Source organism: Caretta caretta, chromosome 1 (assembly GCF_965140235.1).
Source record: "Caretta caretta isolate rCarCar2 chromosome 1, rCarCar1.hap1, whole genome shotgun sequence".
Lineage (NCBI taxonomy): Eukaryota > Metazoa > Chordata > Testudines > Cheloniidae > Caretta > Caretta caretta.
The window spans coordinates 22,230,007-22,251,306 of NC_134206.1; the positions used below are offsets into that span (position 1 = coordinate 22,230,007).

General features: G+C 41.4%; 1 protein-coding gene and 2 long non-coding RNA genes across 14 annotated transcripts in view; 1 reads left to right on the top strand and 2 right to left on the bottom strand.

Annotated features, from left to right (window-relative positions):
• Positions 1 to 8,535, top strand: part of LOC142069043 (uncharacterized) — a 33,599-nt gene extending 25,064 nt beyond the window's left edge. The window contains exons 2-3 of the long non-coding RNA XR_012664916.1: positions 6,796 to 6,909; positions 7,128 to 8,535. This is a non-coding gene — a long non-coding RNA (uncharacterized LOC142069043). The remainder of the gene's footprint in view (positions 1 to 6,795; positions 6,910 to 7,127) is intronic.
• DLG2 (discs large MAGUK scaffold protein 2) overlaps positions 1 to 21,300 on the bottom strand; it is a 1,511,004-nt gene that overhangs the window by 1,200,904 nt on the left and 288,800 nt on the right. The gene's annotated exons all lie outside the window — the stretch shown is intronic.
• Positions 1 to 21,300, bottom strand: part of LOC142069051 (uncharacterized) — a 79,940-nt gene that overhangs the window by 52,252 nt on the left and 6,388 nt on the right. The gene's annotated exons all lie outside the window — the stretch shown is intronic.

The window sequence follows — 21,300 nt, forward strand, 5'->3', positions numbered from 1 at the left end:
TCACCATGAGCAAAAATGGGAATGTCCTTACCCCATCGCACAGCCCCAGTAAGTAGGTTGCAGCAGTGGCTGAGCTATCCATTCAGCTATTTCAGATTGCAGGCCTCACTCACCTCCAGCCTGTCAACCTCTTCCTGCACCTACAGCCTCCTCTGCAGTTGTGTATAGAAATACTCTGTACTTTGGTAACTAGGGAAAGTGGAAGCTGTGGGTGAGATTCTTCTGCCTTGTCTTCCCGCTAACCCTCGCGCCACAGAACTGAAATCACCGCATCATTTTAAAAGTTCTGACCATTGCCGATCCTCTTGAAAGCAACTCGACATTCACAATGATGAGCACTTAAACTTTTACTTTCTCTGTACAAACACAGTTTTACGAAGTGACTGCGGGAGTCCCAATTAATAACACACAAAGGCAGTTGAATAGATTATGCAGAACATATTTAACAAGATAAACAGATTACCAGGATGCTTCCAAAGTAAAAAAAGCAGAAATAACTGAAGTTCTCACTCCATAAACCCTGAATTAGCTATATCCGTGGTGAGTGCCTGTAACCTTCAGCACTACGCTTTGCTAATTACCTCAACGCTCACTCAGTGAGTGGTGAAATTTAATGGCTCCACCAAAGCACATCCAATCAATCCTCAATCTTCCATAGAAAAAATATACCCAACAAAATAGAACTTGAGACCATTTTGTTTTGGACAACTGGAGTCAAATTAAATTACACATGAATGAACACAAAGGCTTACAGACATAGCCTGGTGTAACAACTTTTTAAGCAAGAGAAGGATTAATCACACATAATAATTAACATTCCAAGCAATTAATCCAACAACTTCATAAAATCCATTAGACAGACTCATTAGCTCTTTTCTGTTTTAAAAGTTAATCAAAGTCCACCTAAGAAAAAATTGGAAAGGATAAAGCCCTTTTGATTATGGCTCCAGTTTGTGCCTTGCTTTTCTTAAAATATTTATTTCACTTTTCAAGTAAAGTAATACTTGGAGCTAATGAGAGAAAGAATGAACAATAACTGATGTTCAATATTACTCAAGAGCAGAACTTGGCAAAAAGTCCAGAGCAGCTAAAACATGTTATTTTACTGAAAACACAAAAATTCAAACCCATTTTTGTTCTTTTGCCCAAATGCCCAATCCCCGTGTCAGATTTAATATCCTGTTGGTTTGTCTCTCCCAGAACACTTTCATCCATTTCTCCCCATACCTTCTGTGCAGGGAATTTCTTTCCCTATTCTGATTGCCTCTCTCTATTTTTGTCTCTCTGGAAAACTCATTTCTTCTGTGAGGCTGACAATAAATCAGTTATTTTCAGTATTTTTAACTTGCTCCATTTTGCAAATTTTATATATTTAAAATAAAAAACCCATTTGTTTTCTGATCATAACTTTATTTAAAGTACAGTGCCATACTCAGTACATTAATCAACATTGGCATCATCAATATTTATCTTGAAACCTACTACCTTCACTGAGCCCTCTTAAGTTGATCGCTTCACTAGCGGAGTCTGTCTTTTTACATTTGAACGATATTTCAATATACCACATTTGTCCCAGTTAGATTGTAAATTCTATAGGCTGCCATTTATGATGTCCTATTTATTGCTTAATGTATTATCTCTATTGTGGTAGCACCTAAGGACTTAAAACAAGGATTGGAACCCCACTGGCACAAAAAAAATAGTCTCTGCTCCGATGAACTTGCAATCTAACATCTGGACAACAGGTAATAGGTGAATAAACAGACAGAGAGGGAGAGAAATGGGGGGACAAAGAAGCAGTAGAAATAAATAGTCATTATTTGCATTATTTTGTATTCTCAGTGTTTCACAGCTATTATTTTCATGCTTTTAAATCTTCCTTTCAGCCTCCTACAAAATGGAAATTAAGCTTTCAAACTTTTCATTCCCTGCCAAACATTATAACCCATATTATATTCACAGGTTTCAAAGTATCTTCCAAGTTCTTACCACCAGTATGTAAGTCTGACAGCATGGGGTAACTAAAATACACACTGCAACCTCTAATGATGGCGGACAGACCTACTAACAGACTAGTGGGCGCTTACGAGCAAAAAGATCCAATATATAGTTCAAGCATTGTAACTTGTTTTCCATAATTGTGATGGAAAAAATAATCAAAGGCACCCTGAACGCAAAACGACGGAAAAAAACGTAACTTACAATGAGGCAAAACCATTAAAGCCCTTCTCCATACTGAAAAGGAGTACTTGTGGCACCTTAGAGACTAACCAATTTATTTGAGCATAAGCTGAAGTGAGCTGTAGCTCACGAAAACTTATGCTCAAATAAATTGGTTAGTCTCTAAGGTGCCACAAGTACTCCTTTTCTTTTTGCGAATACAGACTAACACGGCTGTTACTCTGAAACTTCTCCATACTGTCTACTCACTGGTTAAGGAATATCTACAAGCCTACACCATAATAAACTCACTACTACTATTGAGTCTCATGTTTTTAATACTGTAAAGAAAGTATTTTAGAAATGTTTGCTATTGTCAGCCCTACAATGAAAACAACTTAAAACACCCCACAAAACAGGATTCCATGCAAGCTCTTCACTACTGTTGATCTGTACATTTCAGAAAGCCTTTTCCTCAGAACATTGGTATGATAGCTTTCCAATGTCCATCAGAGAAGTGAGCCTGATCAGGAAAACTGAAGTGCTGTAAAAACAGAAATGATGTAAAGCCTGATGGATACAATCTGAATGTGTGATATTGTTTTATAATGTACTTATTAATATTAACAGTGTATGTTGTTGAACTTTTCATTCGAAGTCTACGTTTAGAACCATGTAACATACTGAGTCTGCCTTAATAACTAAATAAAATCAGAAACTGTTGTGTAGCTATGCAGAAAAAGTACTTTTATTAGTCCACCTTTAAAACTATGGGATCGTTTTGAGTCTGTGAGCTCTTTAGAAAGGTAAAGAATTATCTATTGCCGAGCTGTACATTTGTTTGCAAATCTATTTACATTTCAAACCTTTATATGTGTAAGCTTAACATTTTGTCATTGCATAATTAGATGCAGATGTCCTGCAACAATATTTTATGAGCAAAGAAAAATTGACGTACTGAGGCTTGGTCTACACTACAGAGTAGCAGCCGTGTTAGTTTGTATCCGCAAAAAGAAAAGGAGTACTTGTGGCCCCTTAGAGACTAACAAATTTATCTGAGCATAAGCTTTCGTGAGCTACAGCTCACTTCATCGGATGCATGCAGTGGAAAATTCAGTGGGGAGATTTTATATACACAGAGAACATGAAACAATGGGTACACACTGTAACAAGAGTGATCAGGTAAGGTGAGCTATTACCAGCAGGAGAGCGGGAGGATTAATTTAGGCTTGAATAAAGACTGGGAGTGGATGTGTCATTACACAAAGTAAAACTATTTCCCCATGTTTATTCCCCCCTCCCCACACTGTTCCTCACGTGTTCTTGTCAACTGCTGGAAATGGCCCACTTTGATTAACACTACAAAAGGTCTTCCCTCCCCGCCCCAGCTCTCCTGCTGGTAATAACTCCCCTTACCTGATCACTCTCCTTACAGTGTGTATGATAACACCCATTGTTTCATGTTCTCTGTGTATATAAATCTCCCCACTGTATTTTCCACTGCATGCATCCGATGAAGTGAGCTGTAGCTCACGAAAGCTTATGCTCAGATAAATTTGTTAGTCTCTAAGGTGCCACAAGTACTCCTTTTCTTTTTACTATAGAGTTAGGTTGATGTAAACCAGTTTACGTCAATCTAATTATCTCAACATACACACTACAGACTTACTCCCGCCAATGTAAGTGCCCTACTACACCAACATAGTAACTCCACCTCCACGAGAGGAACCACAAGATAAAGATGGTATGTCAGTGTTCATGAGACCCTACACAACCTATAGAATTCAGGGTCCCTTGTGTTTCTAGGTAGGGTTGCCAACACTCCAGGATTAGGCTGGAGTCTCCAGAAATTAAAGATTAATCTTTAATTAAAGATTATGTCATGTGATGAAATCTCCAGGAACACATCCAACCAAAATTGGCAATCCTCATATTCTAGGGGACACAGACCAATAAGAAAGTGAGGGTTGACACTTTCATGTACATGAGCAGAATGCAGGTATAGACAAAATCACAGTATAAAAAAGGGTGCTCGGAACAGGAAAATTTAGCTTCCTATGGGAAACTCCAGCTGGAGCCACTCCTGTATTGATGAGCAATCCATGAGAGGGCCAATGGACTCTAACACCATCTAAGAGGATGTGAGTTTGTCTGTAGTTATAACCGGTACATGATACTTATCTTTAGGAATTGTATATGCTGTGACATTTATAACTTTGTTGGTAACTTTAATAAAACTACTAAAAGATAGTGGACCTTGTTCTTGTGATTGTATGTATTAATTGCCTAAGGTTTCATGTGTTCCTATGGCTCTAGATCCAGAATAAACAGAGATAACTCTGTTGAACTTGAGACTGTAGCTGCCAGAGCTGAACCTGTTGTAGTATAATTAACATTAAAAAGAATAAAACGCTATACATGGAAGGTTATGATATTTGCTTTTGGGCCAGATCCTGCTTCTGTTGAAAAGAATGGCAAAACTTCCACTGACTTCAGTGACAGAATAAGTGGACTTCTTAATGTATGTGTCTATCGCTTTAATACCTATGTACGACTTATAACAGTTAAAGGCAACAGGAAATTACAGATAAGACTACCCCACAAAAGCTTACAAACTGCTAGTTCACAAAAGAATTATCTGGAGACAAGGAAACAGAGAGATGTGAATGACAGCTTCAGAACACTTTTAATCAACCTAAGACAGTGGTATGCTGTCACAGATATTCATTAATTCAACTGGAAAAAACAGGCACATGCAGAGTCCATGGCTGCACTTTGTACACTAGTTTTCCATTTCCAAGTATCGTGGTAACACACAAACCTAGTCAGTCAATTTCATTTGACACAGACTGCCTATCAAAAGTAAATTTACAGCTTAATATACACTTCACAGCCAATGATTCATGGCCTCTGGAATCAATATCTTGGGTATCTGCACAAAATTATACCCAAATATATTTCCACACTACTTGAAATGTTTCAAAAAATCTGTAAATGTTACAAAGTTCTCTTGCCCACATTGAAATTAGCCCTGGAGTGGAGAATTCCAGATGCTCTGCCTGGACCTCTCTCCTCCTTTTAAAATGTAATCTGCACGAACAAATGCAGTATATTTTTCTAGAAACATAAGTAGTAAAATACTAGTAAAATAATAAGACAAAGTAACCAACCTAAACCTTTTTTTTTTTTGGCTAATATTTCATTGACTGATTTTAATAGCTGCTGCATTTAGGGGTCCTACAGTAAATTAAGAAAACATTTACAAAATATGACATCACTCATATGAAGATTTAATTTAAGAACTGTCCCAATAACCTGAGATGTACTATAGTGCAATGCTAGTAAGCAAAAAAGATATTCAAAAGTTAGCAGTTACAAGCTGGGGAAGCAACTGCCCCGTGCTATGAACATGGGCCTTGGCCCTGGTGTATTCAGTTGCAGAGTACCATGCACCGGTGTGGACAAGCAGCTGCCATCCTGGGGAATATCTTCCATTCTATGTACTTTAGGCATGGGCCTCTGCAAGAGTCTCTCCAGGTGCAGAGGACATTCCTGGTCAAGGAAAGAAGGGGGTGGAGTGATGGCCAAAGCAGGGCTGTGCCCCATGCAGAGGTCCCCAGGAATTACTGAAATGGGATGCAATTTAAATCAGCCTGTGAGTGTGACAGAGGCCAAACCTGGCCCTCAGCAGCTCTGTCTCCTGAGCATGTTCCCATACACGCACATTCATAGAGTCCCCTTTTTAAACCCTGAGTCGGAGAGTCAAGAAATATGGGTTATATGCAATATGAAGAGCCCACATTTTTGGTATTGTTTAGTTGGTAAATCAGAGCGTGGGTTTATACACAAGTAAGCCTATTATCTATGAACGTACATGGTAAAGTGTATTTGGAGGGTCAGAGCTAAGTTGATATACAAGGGTGCCTTAACTGAATGTTCAAATTCCCCATGTGGTTGCTCAAAGCACAGGTGAAGCATGCAAAATGGGCACTTAATAAACACCTAAATGATTATTTGCATTCTGCGGTGTTGTATCCAGGCTGGTTCCAGGATATTAGAGAGAGAGAAGGAAGGTGAGGGAATATCTTTTATTGGACCAACTTTTGTTGGTAAAAGAGACTAGCTTTTGAGCTACACAGAGCTCTTCTTCAGGTGTGGGTTCTGGGCATTATTTTATGTTCTAGTCTGAAAAATGGAGAAACTACACTGGCAACACAGTTAAGAAAAGATTTATATCTAAGCAATCCATGCAAACAGCTTTTATTCTAAACTACTATCTTTTATGAGCAAAATATCTCTGGAGCAATTTTTATTGATTTAGGAAAGGCTTTTAATTTAGTCAATCTTGATTTGTCATCTAAATTACTTGAAGCTGTAACTCCATTATTTCATAGTAGTGATGCCTAAGGAATATGAATTCCTGTGCAGTTAAGCCAATCTCAGACTGAATTCTACATAAAACAGTACAAATTTTCAACTGCATATCTGCATAAAACATCTGCTTTATATTTTCTTACACATTCTTTTAGGTGTAAATTGAGAGTGATTGATAAAGTAAACATGATGCTAAGAGGATGAGTTTGCAAACTGATTACATGCCACATAATCACTGTTTTCACTTCTTTACAAATCTAGAATTGCTGAAAAATATTCTGCATAGAGAACACAAGGATGTTGGCTTCAGAAAATACTGCCCATGTGACACCAAAATAAGCAGCTACAAGAGGTTCAGGAGACAGTGTATGCAATGTGAGTATGAGGAACCACTTTATTTACTTATTTTTAATGTGTATGTATTATTATTATGCCAAACATCTCACTGTGACAATTAAGGTAATGGATGCATCTCAGAATACTGCCCAGCTCTGTAAGACGTACGAAATTCTAATATAGGCAAGCAAGATTTTGCTCTATTTATTAGCTTAAATCAGAACCAATCCTTTATTTTTATTGTTATTTGTTTCCAGCAGTACCAACAATATGCGAGGAGGTGAATGTTATTTTAAGCACCCCAGAGTCCTCCATAAGAAGTCATTGTCTTGCCCAAATAGAATACAAAGAAAATGCAGCACAAGGAAAAAATGTGTCATGCACACACTCAGAAGGAGGCAACCTCATCCAAGGAGTAATGGGCAGAAGATACTTGGGCTCATGGGGAAAATGGGTGATAGTATGTCTCAGAAGCCTCCTCCTGCTGATACTCCTAATGATGCTATTTCACCTGTCTAAAAAGCTGCTGGCTTCATATGGAAAGCTGCTGTCAATGGGAAATCAGACTAGGGCCCATTCTGGGTCATATCTTCACATGCCAAACTAAGAATACCAAGTATCAGAGGGGTAGCCGTGTTAGTCTGTATCCACAAAAACAACAAGGAGTCCGGTGGCACCTTGAAGACTAACAGATTTATTTGGGCATAAGCAAAAAACCCACTTCAGATGCATGGAGTGAAAATTACAGATACAAGCATAAATATATCTTGGCACATGAAGAGAAGAGAGTTACCTTACAAGTGGAGAACCAATGTTGAAGGTCAATTTAGTGAGGCTGGATGTAGTCCACTCCCAATAATTGATGAAGAGGTGTCAATATCAAATGAGGGAAAGTTGCTTTTTTAGTGAGCCAGCCACTCCCAGTCACTATTCAAGCCCAAATTGATGGTGCTAAGTTTGCAAATGAATTGTAGCTCAACAGTTTTTCTTTGAAGTCTGTTTTTGACTCTTTTTGTTGACGGATGGCTACTTTTAAATCGGTTATTGAATGTCCAGGGAGATTGAAGTGTTCTCCTACTGGCTTTTGTATGTTACCATTCCTGATATCTGATCTGTGTCCATTTATCCTTTTATGTAGAGACTGTCCAGCTTGGCCAATGTACGTGGCAGAGGGGCATTGCTCGCACATGATGGCATATCACATTAGTAGATGTGCAGGTGAATGAGCAGGTCATAAATATAAAGGGAAGGGTAACCACCTTTCTGTATACAGAACTATAAAATCCCTCCTGGCCAGAGGCAAAACCCTTTCACCTGTAAAGGGTTAAGAAGCTAGGATAACCTCGCTCGCACCTGACCAAAATGACCAATGAGGAGACAAATTACTTTCAAAGCTAGAGGGAAGGGGGGAACAAAGGGTCTGTCTGTCTGTGTGATGCTTTTGCTGGGACCAGGTCAGGAATGCTCTTCAGAACTTCTGTTAAGTTAGTAAGTAATCTAGCTAGAAATGTGTTAGATTTCCTTTTGTTTAAATGGCTGGTAAATAAGCTGTGCTGAATGGAATGTATATTCCTGTTTTTGTGTCTTTTTGTAACTTAAGGTTTTGCCTACAGGGATTCTCTGTGTTTTGAATCTGATTACCCTGTAAGGTATTTACCATCCTGACTTTACAGAGATGATTCTTTTACTTTTTCTTTAATTAAAATTCTTCTTCTAAGATCCTGATTGCTTTTTCATTGTTCTTAAGATCCAAGGGTTTGGGTCTGTGTTCACCCATGCAAATTGGTGAGGATCTTTATCAAGCCTTCCCCAGAAAAGGGAGTGTAGGGCTTGGGGGGATATTTTGGGGGAAGACGTCTCCAGGTGGGCTCTTTCCCTGTTCTTTGTTTAACACGCTTGATGGTGGCAGCATAGGGTTCAAGGACAAGGCAAAGTTTGTACCTTGAGGAAGTTTTTAACCTAAGCTGGTAAGAATAAGATTAGGGGGGTTGTCATGCAGGTCCCCACATCTGTACCCTAGAGTTCAGAGTAGGGAAGGAACCTTGACAGAGCCCATGATGGTGTGGCTGGTGGTTGGGTCCTGTGATGGTACCGTTAGAGTAGATATAGAGACAGAAGGCAATGGGTTTTTTTTACAGCGATTGGTTCCTGGGTTAGTGTTTCTGTGGTGTGGTGCGTAGTTGCTGGTGAGTATTTGCTTCAGGTTGCGGGCTGTCTGTAAGCAAGGACTGGCCTGCCTCTCAAGGCTTGCGAGAGTGGGGGATCGTTTTCCATGATAGGTTGTAGATCACTGATGATACGCTGGAGAAGTTTTAGCTGGGGGCTGTACGTGATGGCCAGTGGTAAGTTTCATTTGGAGGCAAAGCCATCAGCGTGGGAAGTAGGGGTACGGTAGGTTTTATGCGGGGTCCCAGCTGCCTGCTGCACATGTGGGGTCCCAGCTGCCGGACCCCTCTGGCCTGCTGGTGGGGGGGGGGTGGATGGGTGTCCCAGCTGCCAGCCCCGCTCCCAGCCATGCATGCGGCGTTCCGCATTACAGCCGCTGGCCCCATGCCAGGGGTCCCAGCTGCTAGCCCCCGTCCCAGCAGCGCACACGGGGTCCCAGCTGCCCTGCTCCCAGCCCCATACATGGGGTCCCGGCTGCTGGCCCCACTCCCGGCCGTGCACGCAGGGTCCTGGCTGCCGATCCCACATGCAAGGCTCTGCTACTCGCCCCACGCCTGCCCCCAGCCTCGGCCCCCTTATCCCTGTCTGCCCCCCTCCTGGAGACATGGCCCTGCTCCCAGCCTCAGCTTGAGGGGGAAGGGAGGCAGGAGGTAAAAGGTTGGGGGATAGTTCTGCTGGCTTTCAGCATCCCCACTATAAAAAGCATTCCAGTGCCACTGGGCAAAGTGGGGCTGGGTGGTGCTCCTCCTGCCCCCCTCCCGTGGGGGTTGGCTCAGGTCCTACTGTGCCCCCCTCAGCCATTTCTCCAAGCCCCACTGGAGGGGCATTCCCACAGTTTGGGGACCACTGTAGTAGCATGCGGCATGCATACATGTGACATGAAAGGCATGTCACACACCTGTTTTTCAGTTGTATGCTACCAGCTAGAACAGCACAGCTGAAAAGCAGGTCTTTTCTTCTCTTGCCATATGCTCCAAAATCTGCAAAACCTTTGGTGACATTAAGTGCCACTTGACTGAGGCTGCTGCATGGGATATGCACAATCACAAGTGTTTTCATGGGACATTCTTTGAAAATACTTGCTGGGACCAGAGATGGTTAAGTTATTCACTATCAATAATTTCTTTGAAGAATTTAGCCCTATTCTCAAGTTGCTAGAGAACAGACTTCGATTTTTTACTGAATAATTTGTTAATTGTGTCTACGGATTTCATCCTGTGGGCTATGTACATACTGCTAACCTTATAATTCACAATACATCTGCTATTCATGGTGTGCATGCGGCTGTTCACAAGAGTCACATGGTATTCTCTCAGCTCTACAACACGATTCCAGAACATTTTAGACCAGAAAACTCATATGTTTAAGGCCAGAAAAGACCATTATCATGACCTAGTCTGACCTCTTGCATAACGTGGGCCATTCAATGATGAATATCCAATAGCCAACAAGAGACAGCCTTGTTTACATACAAATCTGGGTATTCATATGAAGAAAGCCATTCCCCAAACTTCATGTGAATACAAACTTTTGCATAAATGTTCATGCATTAAAAATACAAATTAAAAGGACATGATCATAATTAAACCAAACAGCTGTTCAAAATCAGGAGGAGTTTTCATAAACCGGTTTTGAAATATTCACTTAGCTCTACTTAAGGCAATCCACCATCAAAAAATGTTTGGATTATCAACTATGACCAGCACAAAGTTAGATACAAGCTAACATTTTTAAAATGCCTAAGTAATTTGGAAGTCTAAATCGCAAAGAAAGCCATTGAAATGCTGGCTCCTAAGTACTTAAATCACTTATGAAAAATGGGATTTTGATATTTTGAAAAAATTTCCTGTAGATTAAATAGAGTCCCATTTAAGACTTAAGGACAAATTCACCCTTGACATTTTGCATACAATTATTATATTTGAACAGCTCTCTGACATAAAGTAGCCAGGTGGTAACCAGTAAGTAAGGTTGTGTAACATTCATGTGGAATGGATAGATGAAGCAAATAAGCATTCTCCACCAGGTACTTGTTGAACCCTGGTGGAAAATGTCCAAATTATCATCTACTCACCATATGGTTAGCAAAGCACAAACAAACAACAATCTAATATGTCTTCTGGGTACAGACAACATTGTCTTTCAGTGTTGTAATAATAATAATATGTTACAGCATTTAAGCTGTCAGCATTTGGGAACTTAATTTGATAGTTTGCAATCTACCACAGTCTGACCGTAACCTGGCAGGTAGTACTGAAAATGGGAGATTCCAAATTTTACAGTGGAACACATGGACTGCTTCTAACCCTAGAAGATCAAGATACTGGACTTCAAAAACAATCACACCATTAGGCTAAGTTTCCTATCTGACAAAGTTCTAGATGAATGGGAATCAAAGAAGCTTGGCAAGATATTTTATTCATATATGTAAAAAAATCTGAAATGACAGGAAAAAAACTGCAGCAGCAAATCTCAGAGCCCATACCAGCTGACTCAGGCTCACGGTAGGGGGTAAAAATAGCAGTTCCCACTCAGGCTGGAGTCTGGGCTCTGCGGCCCAGCAACTGGGGAGGGTCTCAGATCACAGCCTCCAGTCCAAGTAGGAATATTTACACTACAGTTTTTAGCCTTACAGCACAAGCCCAAGTCAGTTGACCCAATCTCTGAGACTCACTGCTGCGGGGTGGGGATGGGAATTTTGGCAGTGTAGATGTACCTTTAGAGAATTTTTTTTCCTTTTTGAAGAAAGTGTGTTACACACAGCACACAAGACAGTGGGCTGTGGTTTAAAGGTTTTACAGGCAATTATCTGGGACCTTCACGACTCATCTAAGAAATAGCTTTATTTGTAGGACTTTATTTTTCAGCGTGGGATCTATGAGGCCTGAGAAGCTCAAGAGCAGTGCTTGAGTCCTCAAAAAACAAAGTGTCATAATGAACTTCTGGTACTTCCAGTCCTGGCAATACCTGAATGTTGTCACTTCTCAAAAAAAATGCTGGAATGGCACTCTGGAGCATTCCACCATTACTCAAGTCCCGCTTAAGTGTAGTTTAAATTTTTAGTCAAGTGTAAATCCCTATTTGAGATTGAGAACAGTATGTTTCTTAGATGCTTTTTGCATCTTCCTGCATTCCTGTGAATCTTCCTGGTGGATTGCCAGAAATCTTCACACACACACAAGCTGAACTGGCCTGTATTTCATTTAAAGTCAAAATTGGTTGCGACTTAAGTTTTATGATTTAGGACATTTGCGCAATGTTGTCAACTCTTGCAATTTTATCATGAGTCTCATGATATTGAGACTCATAGAATCGAAGGACTAGAAGGGACCTCAAGAGGCCACCTAGTCCAGTCCCCTGCACTCATGGAAGGACTAAGTATCATATCATATCATAATCATCTCAGCTTTCAATAAAAAAATAAAATAAAAAGCAAGTTTCTAGCCCACATGCTTGCAGAGAAGAGTGAAAAACCTGATCAAGAACCTGAAAGGTTCTGAAACCAGAAGACCAACAAAAGAACCCAAAATGTATTTGGGTGGGAAAAACAACTTATGATTTTTAAGCCAGTCTCATAATTTCTGGAGCCTGACTCACAATTTATGAATGCTAATGGTTGGCAATAATGTTTGCGTAAAAGCAGGATCTTTGGTCCTTCGGAACACACTCAGCTCTGCAAGCTGACTTCTCCATTTGTAACATCCCAATGTTGCTGCTGTGGAAATGGTTGTGATGCAAGAAAAGATATGGACTTCAGGAAAACAATCAGCTGAGATCCTGAGGTTTTTAAGCACAGCTCTTTTGTAATAAAGAAGAAAAAATGACTCAGGCAAGAATGACAGGTTTCAGAGTAGCAGCTGTGTTAGTCTGTATTCGCAAAAAGAATAGGAGTACTAGTGGCACCTTAGAGACTAACAAATTTATTAGAGCATAAGCTTTCGTGAGCTACAGCTCACTTTATTGGATGCATAGAATGGAACATACAGTAAGATATAGATATACACACACACAGATAAGTTGGAAGTTACCATACAAACTGTGAGAGGCTAATTAGTTAAGTTGAACTATTATCAGCAGGAGAAAAAAAACTTTTGTAGTGATAATCAATCTTTTGTAGTGAAACAATCCAGATTGATTATCACTACAAAAGTTTTTTTTTCTCCTGCTGATAATAGTTCATCTTAACTAATTAGCCTCTCACAGTTTGTATGGTAACTTCCAAATGTGTGTGTGTGTGTGTCTGTGTGTCTTGTCTGTCTTACTATATGTTCCATTCTATGCATCCGATGAAGTGGGCTGTAGCCCATGAAAGCTTATGCTCTGATAAATTTGTTAGTCGCTAAGGTGCCACAAGTATGCCTGTTCTTTTTTTAGGCAAGAATGTATTTTAATAGAATTTTCCCTAAAGCCAGAGCTATTATTGACTCTCCAAAGGCTGATCCAAAGTCCACTGAAGTCAGTAGAAGTTTTTCTGGCTTTGGATCAGACCCTAGATGACTGGCATTCATGGGCATCTCTTCATTTTGATATACAGACTGGCATTTTACAGCGCAGATTTTCCTAATTATTTCTTATTTTTTCCACCGATGACATTTAACCTTTTCAGAGAGCTAAAGGAAAATAGTTCAACATGTAGAAAGAAAAAAAATTAAAACAAACAGTAATGCATTAAAAATTACATATAAAATCTTTTTTCTTCTTATAGCAACAAAATAATATGTAAAACCACTGCCTCAAGTTACATAATTTTGGAGTATTAAGAAGACAGACTTTAGACAATACTTATTGCTAGCCATGTGTCCAGGACTTTATCATTATGATCAATTAGGAAGTAGGATAGGGGTTCTCAAACTGGGGGTCAGGACCCCTCAGTGGGTCACGAGGTTGTTACATGGGATGTCGCGAGCTGTCAGCCTCCTCCCCAAACCCTGCTTTTCCTCCAGCATTTATGATGGTGTTAAATATATGTGTTTTTAATTTATATGGGGGGGTCGTACTCAGAGGCTTGCTATGTGAAAAGGGTCACCAGTACAAAAGTAGGATCACAAATGCTATGATGAGGTGGAAATTTATAAAGAATTTCCACTGAAGCTCTAAAGATCTTACACTGGATATTTTCCACCTGCTTCTTTCCTGTTCTTGGGCTCAGCTGCTCAATGTTTTTCACTCCTACTGTTGATCACATCATTATGGATTAATATTGAAACTACAGTGGTTTTTTTAAAAGCAAGAGAATAAGCAGTTTATATGGTTCTAAAAAAGTGTAGCAAAACAGTATTAAAGTTGTGGAAAAATAACTCTGCTAAACACCTGCTTGCGCAGAAAGCATAACAGGATGTGCTGTGTGGTGCCATAATCATACACCTTGGTTGCATTGTGAGGAACAAGGCCAAAAGGCAGCCAGCTATGGATCCAGATAAACCCAACTACCTAGTCTCTATTTAGAAGGCTATCTGTAGTCAATGACACTTCTTTCTTCAAATTAGTTGGTGACAAAGTCAAAGGAAAGAACCTAACAGTGCACCATGGTAACTGGTTTTATCAGTTAGACTTTACCAAGTATTTTAGGGACCTTTTTGCTTTGCAGGGTGATAGTTTTCTCACTAAAAAGACTGTGGGTAAAGTTTTCAAGAGTGCCTAAGGCCTGGATCTACAAAGAAAGTTAAGCTTTGCAAGGTTCAGCATTACAACACCTAACTTTTAGGTGCCTAGAAAAGTCACTGGAACAACAAAATCCACAAAGTCTGAGTTAGACACGTAGGCTCCCTATACAACTCATGGATCAAGACAGCACCTAAGAATGAGATCTACGTGAACCTGTACACTTGGTGAGGAGCCACCTAATGGGAGATGCTGATGAGAGGTGTGTCCTAAATCCTACCCTTTTCTTAGAGTTTGGCACTGAACTTTGGGCTACAGGGAAGTACCTATCTCTACTTGTGATCCACAGCTGGGAACCCTCTTCGGAAGTCAGATGACTTATTTGTGAGAATATGTTAGGTGCCTGCCTCCCACCACACAAAATGGATGGAGGAGGAGAAGGTGGTGGTGCTGTTGGTGCCACCTCCCTTATAATTTTTAGCTTGCTGGTTAAAGCCCTGGTTCAATTCCTTCCTCAGCCTAATGCGGAGAAAAGATTTGAACAGGGGGTCTCCTACCTCTCAGGAGAGTGCTCTGGCTTGTGGGCTCAGGGATATTCTGATAGGGGAAGGTCTCCCACATTCTCTCTTGTTGAAGTTGTTCCACTGTAGATGAATAATTACATAGTCACCGGAGCAAGGGGACCGGACCCTGGGTCTCCCATCTCCCCAGCGAGTGCTCTGACCACTAGGCTACAGAGTCATTCATAGTCCCTCTTCCTCTCTCTCAATAAGTATGTAATTGTTTATTCACAGTGGATAAATGTTGGTTCTGGAATGCAAAAAAAGCTGCAGGAGGGAGAAAAGGCTTCTCCTGGGTGGAAGGCTGGTCTCCTCCCTATATGGGGAAGCAACCCAGCTAACTGCTGTTTGGGGAAGGACTGGCACCCAAAATCCAGCATAATAAGGCAACATCCCAGAGAGGGGGCAGGGAAAGGGGAGTTATGAGTTTGTTTGGCTTACGAGTTCTGCTTGGGCCTACCCTGAGGCCCACTTTGTAAATGTTGAAAAATAAACCCAAGTGAGGAATAAAAACTCTCTGGAGTAAGACTGGTTTACTCCAGGACTCCACTGCCAGAAGGAGAAATGCTGAGGTCAATGAGTTAAAGGAGATGCCTTGCCACAATACATTGTTCGGTCAAAAACAGAGCTAGTTTCCTTCGTTAAACAAGATGCTTTCTATATAACCCATTTATTATTAGCTTAAAGTTCATATTCTCTTTTAAGGGCTTATGCAAATATTCCATCTCAGAAAGGCATTTTTTTCTCAAGTTGTTTTCCTCCCAATTTGTTTTTCATAGGTTGATTTTTTCCCTTTTTGCTTACAGTTCTAAGCAACTCTTTGTTTAAGTTACCCTGAAGGGATGTTGCCAATCTTTGTTAGAAAGAAGAAATTTAACTAAATCCTTTGAGTACATCCATCAGATACAGAAAGATTGTGTCAGAGCCCCCTTAAAAAATGTTCCAGTATTTGAGATTTCTCCAATTTGTTCAGCAACAGTAAGCTCATGGAGCAACCCTGTAAGAAAAGGCTAGAAGTGAACTAATCAATATGAAAAGCTATGAAAATACGAGGTAGTAACTACAGTCACTTTGGGCTGCACTTGAGCCACTAAATCAGGCTTTTGCACCAGCAATAAGACAGATATTTCAAATTTACAGCCACTGAGAATTTTCTACGGTAGATGCAGCAGCAGCAGCACAAAGTTGTGCCTGAGTTGTACCTACCAAAAGATGAATCTTGCAGGACAGGTATGTGGGGTGCATATTCTGGAGAATGCACCCTCTGTGGAATATTTAAGATACTCAACTGAGCACAAGTGGAAATTGCAGCATCAAAGGTTTGAGACAAAGTTAGACAAGTGTGTTACACCATGTACAGTTATATGTTCCAAACCACTCTGAAACAAAGGTCAACACACTGAAGAATCCCAACTCACCCTCTTCCAAGGATGTGGCTTTACTAACAGAAAAGTTCAGATCTTCTTTCCTGTTCTGACTGCTCTGACAGCTCGTACTTAACCACTGACCAGTTCACACCTTCTCCATAGAAAGCACTTCCACTGTCCTTCTGTACAGGTGAAAGTAATGAGCCACCTGCCCCAGGAAGTCAGTAAAATCCACTTAACTCTTCCCAAACATGATTAACACCTGCTATAACAGGCTGGGAGGTTTCAGGCAAACACTGCCAGCCTGTTACATACACATAGCAGCCAAAGACAAGCGGGCAGCACTTGGCAGTGAGGTAGTGCAGCAGCAACGTGTTCATGGTACAGCCAAACTCCAAGTTAGAGAGGATGGGAAAAGTAAGCAGGAGGATATCACCCCGTGGCAGATCAGAGCCTGATCAGACTCAGATCACAAGGGGGCATAGCAGAGTGGGATGCATTTTGCTCTGCTTGAGACTTAACTGGCTAACTGCTGCTGCTTGAGATGTTCTTCATTCCAGGGATCCCTTCTTTTCAAACACAGACAATTTATTTTTCAGTTCAGCTCCTGAGGGTTAGGCAGTTGCCTTTCCCAGTGTGCTTGCAACCCACATACAGCCATTCAGTGTGGTACTCTATCCCCCTCTAGTGATTGCTGAGCCACGGAGAGGATGATGAGTCTGCTACAGCCAACGCTGCACACCTGGGTGGATCATTGGCCATGGGGATTGAGCCCGAGACCTCTGTATCTCAACATATGCTAGAGCTGAAACACCCACATATGTCATCCATGGCTGTAGCAGGCTCATCAATGTCTATATATGGCCCAGCCACCACCGGAGGGGGACAGAGCACCACACAAGGTGTATGTGGGTTACAAACTCCCCCTAGCTGGGGAAGCTTCTTCTGAACACTCAAGGCCAACCACAGTCAAATCTCCAAACAGCTCATCACCTGTTATGTGAACGTATGGTGCTACATGATCCCTATCTGGCATAGTACCCTATGGGCCTCCTTACTAATGATAGCAAAAAGATGCTCCTTGTTTTGGTTCAGTGTGGTCTGGAACTCAACATCTGTCGCAGGATACTTAAGGAACCACCTGCAATCCTGACAGTGCTGCCACTATTTCAGCACCTGCCAGTTTTGGTTCAGTGTAAAACCTGGTGGCCCAGAGCAGGAGTCAAGTGTGCGTGGGTGGTCAAGTAGTCAGCAGGTCAATCCGTATCAGAGGCAGTCCAGGACAATGGTCAGAGTTCTCACAGGGGTCAATAGCCAAAAGATCTAATCAAAGAGGCCTGGTCAGTGGGTTGGGGAGGCAAGGTTGGGTGAGGCAGCAGGGCAAGGTGGTCTGGGGAGCAACCAGCAGGCAATGGTCTGTTGCTCAGACAGCTTCCTCTTCCTGCTGGGAACCTGATATAGTCCAATGAGAGTGCTGCCAGTCCATCTAACCCAGGGCCTGGGGTGTGGCTGCTGTGGGCCTGTAGGTCTTTAGTACTAAGGCTGTCGGTGTGGGGTGCTGATTCAGTGCATTACCATGGGTCAGTGGCTAAGGCTGCTACCTAACGACCAGGTTGGCCTGGGATCCTGACACTCAGAGGTTTTTGCAAATACCTGTGCAACCACAGGATATGAAGCACTGGTCTTCTGGCTATATTGTTTTTAGCAGGGACAGCTCCCAATTTTTAGACATTTTTGCACTTGAATTTGTGTGTGGTAACTTAGGTGGTCAAGTTACACTCACAGATTCTGGGCTCTGCACATGTTTTTAGAACAGATGGATACATGTTAAAATGAATACACCTATGCTCGAGCCTGTGAAATCCCTCTTTGGGGAGAGGCAAGGTAGGGAGGGCCTGTAAAAGGCCTTCAAGGTACTGACTCCATCAGTTTTAGGGCAGCCAGGATCATAGTGCTAGTTTCCTGCCTAGCTACAGCTCTTCAGTATACATATCAAGGTCTTTTTCATCTCTAATGAACACTTCAAAGTTCAACAAATTGGCTATTTTCAATAGAAATATATGCAACATATAGCTAAAAGCACTGTAAGAAAGAGTAGCTAGAAGGTTTTCATCCATGTTACATTCATTGAAAAATCAGTGGTAGGCAGGTGTTACCAAACCACTAATGTGAAAGTGGAATTGCATTGTTAGCATGTAGTCAATGTGAAATAAGAGGGACAGCTGGAATCCTGATAGAATCTCTTGTAGGTAAAGTATCTTTGTCTGAGAAAAAACAGGAAATCAAGCTACAAAACAAAATCGAACTATAGGGGAGCACACCAAATATAAAGAACAATTAGCTGGTAAATGTGTGAACTGTATCATGCAGCGTACTCTTAGCTGTGTCGGACCCAGGCTATTAAAAAGACAAGGTGGGTGAGGTAATATCTTGTGACACTCTGTACCTCAAAGTAGCAGCCTGGAATCCCAATATTCACCGTATTCTGTGATATTGATTATATGTTTGGTACAATGCATGCCTTGTGAGGTATCATTTTAAAAGTCTTGATCTGTTGAACGTTAATATCCTGTTAAATTGTATGTGAAATTATGAAGTATTGCTATATGTGTTACTGAAATATTTTGTGAGGTTGGGAGACACCTACAGCTGGTCTTTCAATAATGACAAAGAAGCAACTATCACTGGCGAGACAGGTGTTGTTGGCCCATCAAGAAGAATCCACTATCCCAGAGACTTCTCAGAGAGGGCATGTACACAATGAGGGCAGCCTAACCTACAGCACAGCAAGGATCTTTCTAGCAGCTGGAAGAAATTATAAAAGAGGGACAGTGACATCATCACTTGGCCTCTCTCCTTCCCCATCTCAACACCTGGAAGACACAGACTTTGAACGGGGGAGATTGGTCCCAGTCTGGGAAGGGAATCCAGACTGTGTATTGAGAACGGTGAACTGCCTGTAACATCTATGAAGGTGAGAGACTGCTTGATTCAGATCTTGCTTAGTCTGTAGAATTTAGACTGCGAGTTTATTCTTATTTCTTAGGTAATCAACTGTGATCTCTCTGCCTACTACTTATAATCACTTAAAATCTACCTTTCTGTAGTTAATAAATCTGTTTTATATTTTACCTAAAATAGTGTGCTCTTGGTTGAAGTGCTTGGGGAATCTCAGCTCAGATTACAAAGGCTGGTGTATGTCCACTTTTCTATGGCAAAGTGGCAAATTAATTAATGAGCTTGCACCATCCAAAGGAGTCTTGAGCAGTGTAAGATGGTATATTTCTGGGGTGCAAGGCTGGGAGCTGGGGTGATTGGCTGGTGCCTCTCGCTGTATGATTCATGAGTGGCTCAGGGAGCATTCATGCAATTTAGTTCGGTGTGGGGCTCCACATCGTGGTGACTGAGTGATCACAGTGCTTGCAGGAGTTTGCTGGCATGGCATTGTGTGAGACAGCCCAGGTTGGAGAGTTAAGGTGGCACAGCAGTCCCACAGTTTCAGTTTGTGCCCCGGGCATCCTGTCACACTTTTATTGGACCAACTTCTGTTGAGGAGAGAGACGAGCTTTTGAGCCCCACAGAGCTCTTCTTCAGGTCCGGGAAAGGGACTCTGTGCATCACAGCTAAATACAAAGCGGAACAGATTGTTTAAGCATAAGTAGTTAGCACATATTCTAGGTGACCATTCAAGATCTACTTATGCTAAGCATTCTGTTCCACCTAGCCTTTAGCTGTGACCTTTCCCAGACCTGAAGAAGAGCTCTGTGTGGCTCGAAAGCTTGTCTCTCTCACCAACAGAAGTTGGTCCAATAAAAGATATTAACTCACCCACCTTGTCTCTGACCTATATGAAATATTTCAGATTTCCTATGAATTATGCAATAAATTGTAGATTATGTTCACATTATTTAAATCGGAGAGGCTGACAGGTTGGGGCTTGGTTTGGGTTTTGTGTTTTTTGTATTTCTTTGCTAAAAGATCCTGTGTGATGTTATGTGAGGCTACACTGCACATCCTCAAATATGACAGAGTAATATATCAACAGGTCAGACTATACAAGCCTCATTTTAAATTATATTTCGTGAAATATTCACAATTCACTTAATAAAAATACAATCTTATAAACGTTCCACTTATTGAGGAAAAAAACAAACAGAATAGCAGACCTGATGGCAATAACCATTAACATTTGAAGCAATGCTTTCCTCTTTTAATCTCCTATCAGAAAATCACAGGGCCCTGTGTTTCCCTACCGTGTAATCATGCAGCGGGAGACAATTGATCAACCCCCAGCAGAGCTGTTAGAATGCATCCTCCGCACCACCTGCTCTGCAGGGCCAGTAATAGTGTGACAAAGGCAGGAGACATAGCAAGAAAGAGTCCAGAGGGAGTTTGTTTTGCTCAACCCTCCTCGCTCCATGGACAACAGCAAGGTTAACTTGCTAACTATAGCGATTAGCTCCTGGGCTGTAGGGGAGCTGCATTTTGTGACCCCTCCAGTGCGGACCAGAGTCTAGGGGGCATCTATTTAGATTCTTATACAGCCCCCATCACAACAGCACCTGAGCTCATGGAGAAGTCCATGCTGTTCTGAGTGCCATTAAAACTGTACCTTTACTTGTACATGGACATTAGTTCATGTAAGAGGGAACACGTTTCTAAGAGTGGTTGGTCCTCAACTTCTTACCATATTAGCAGGGCTATTCCCCCTCTTCACCAGTCTGAGTCATTGCAGC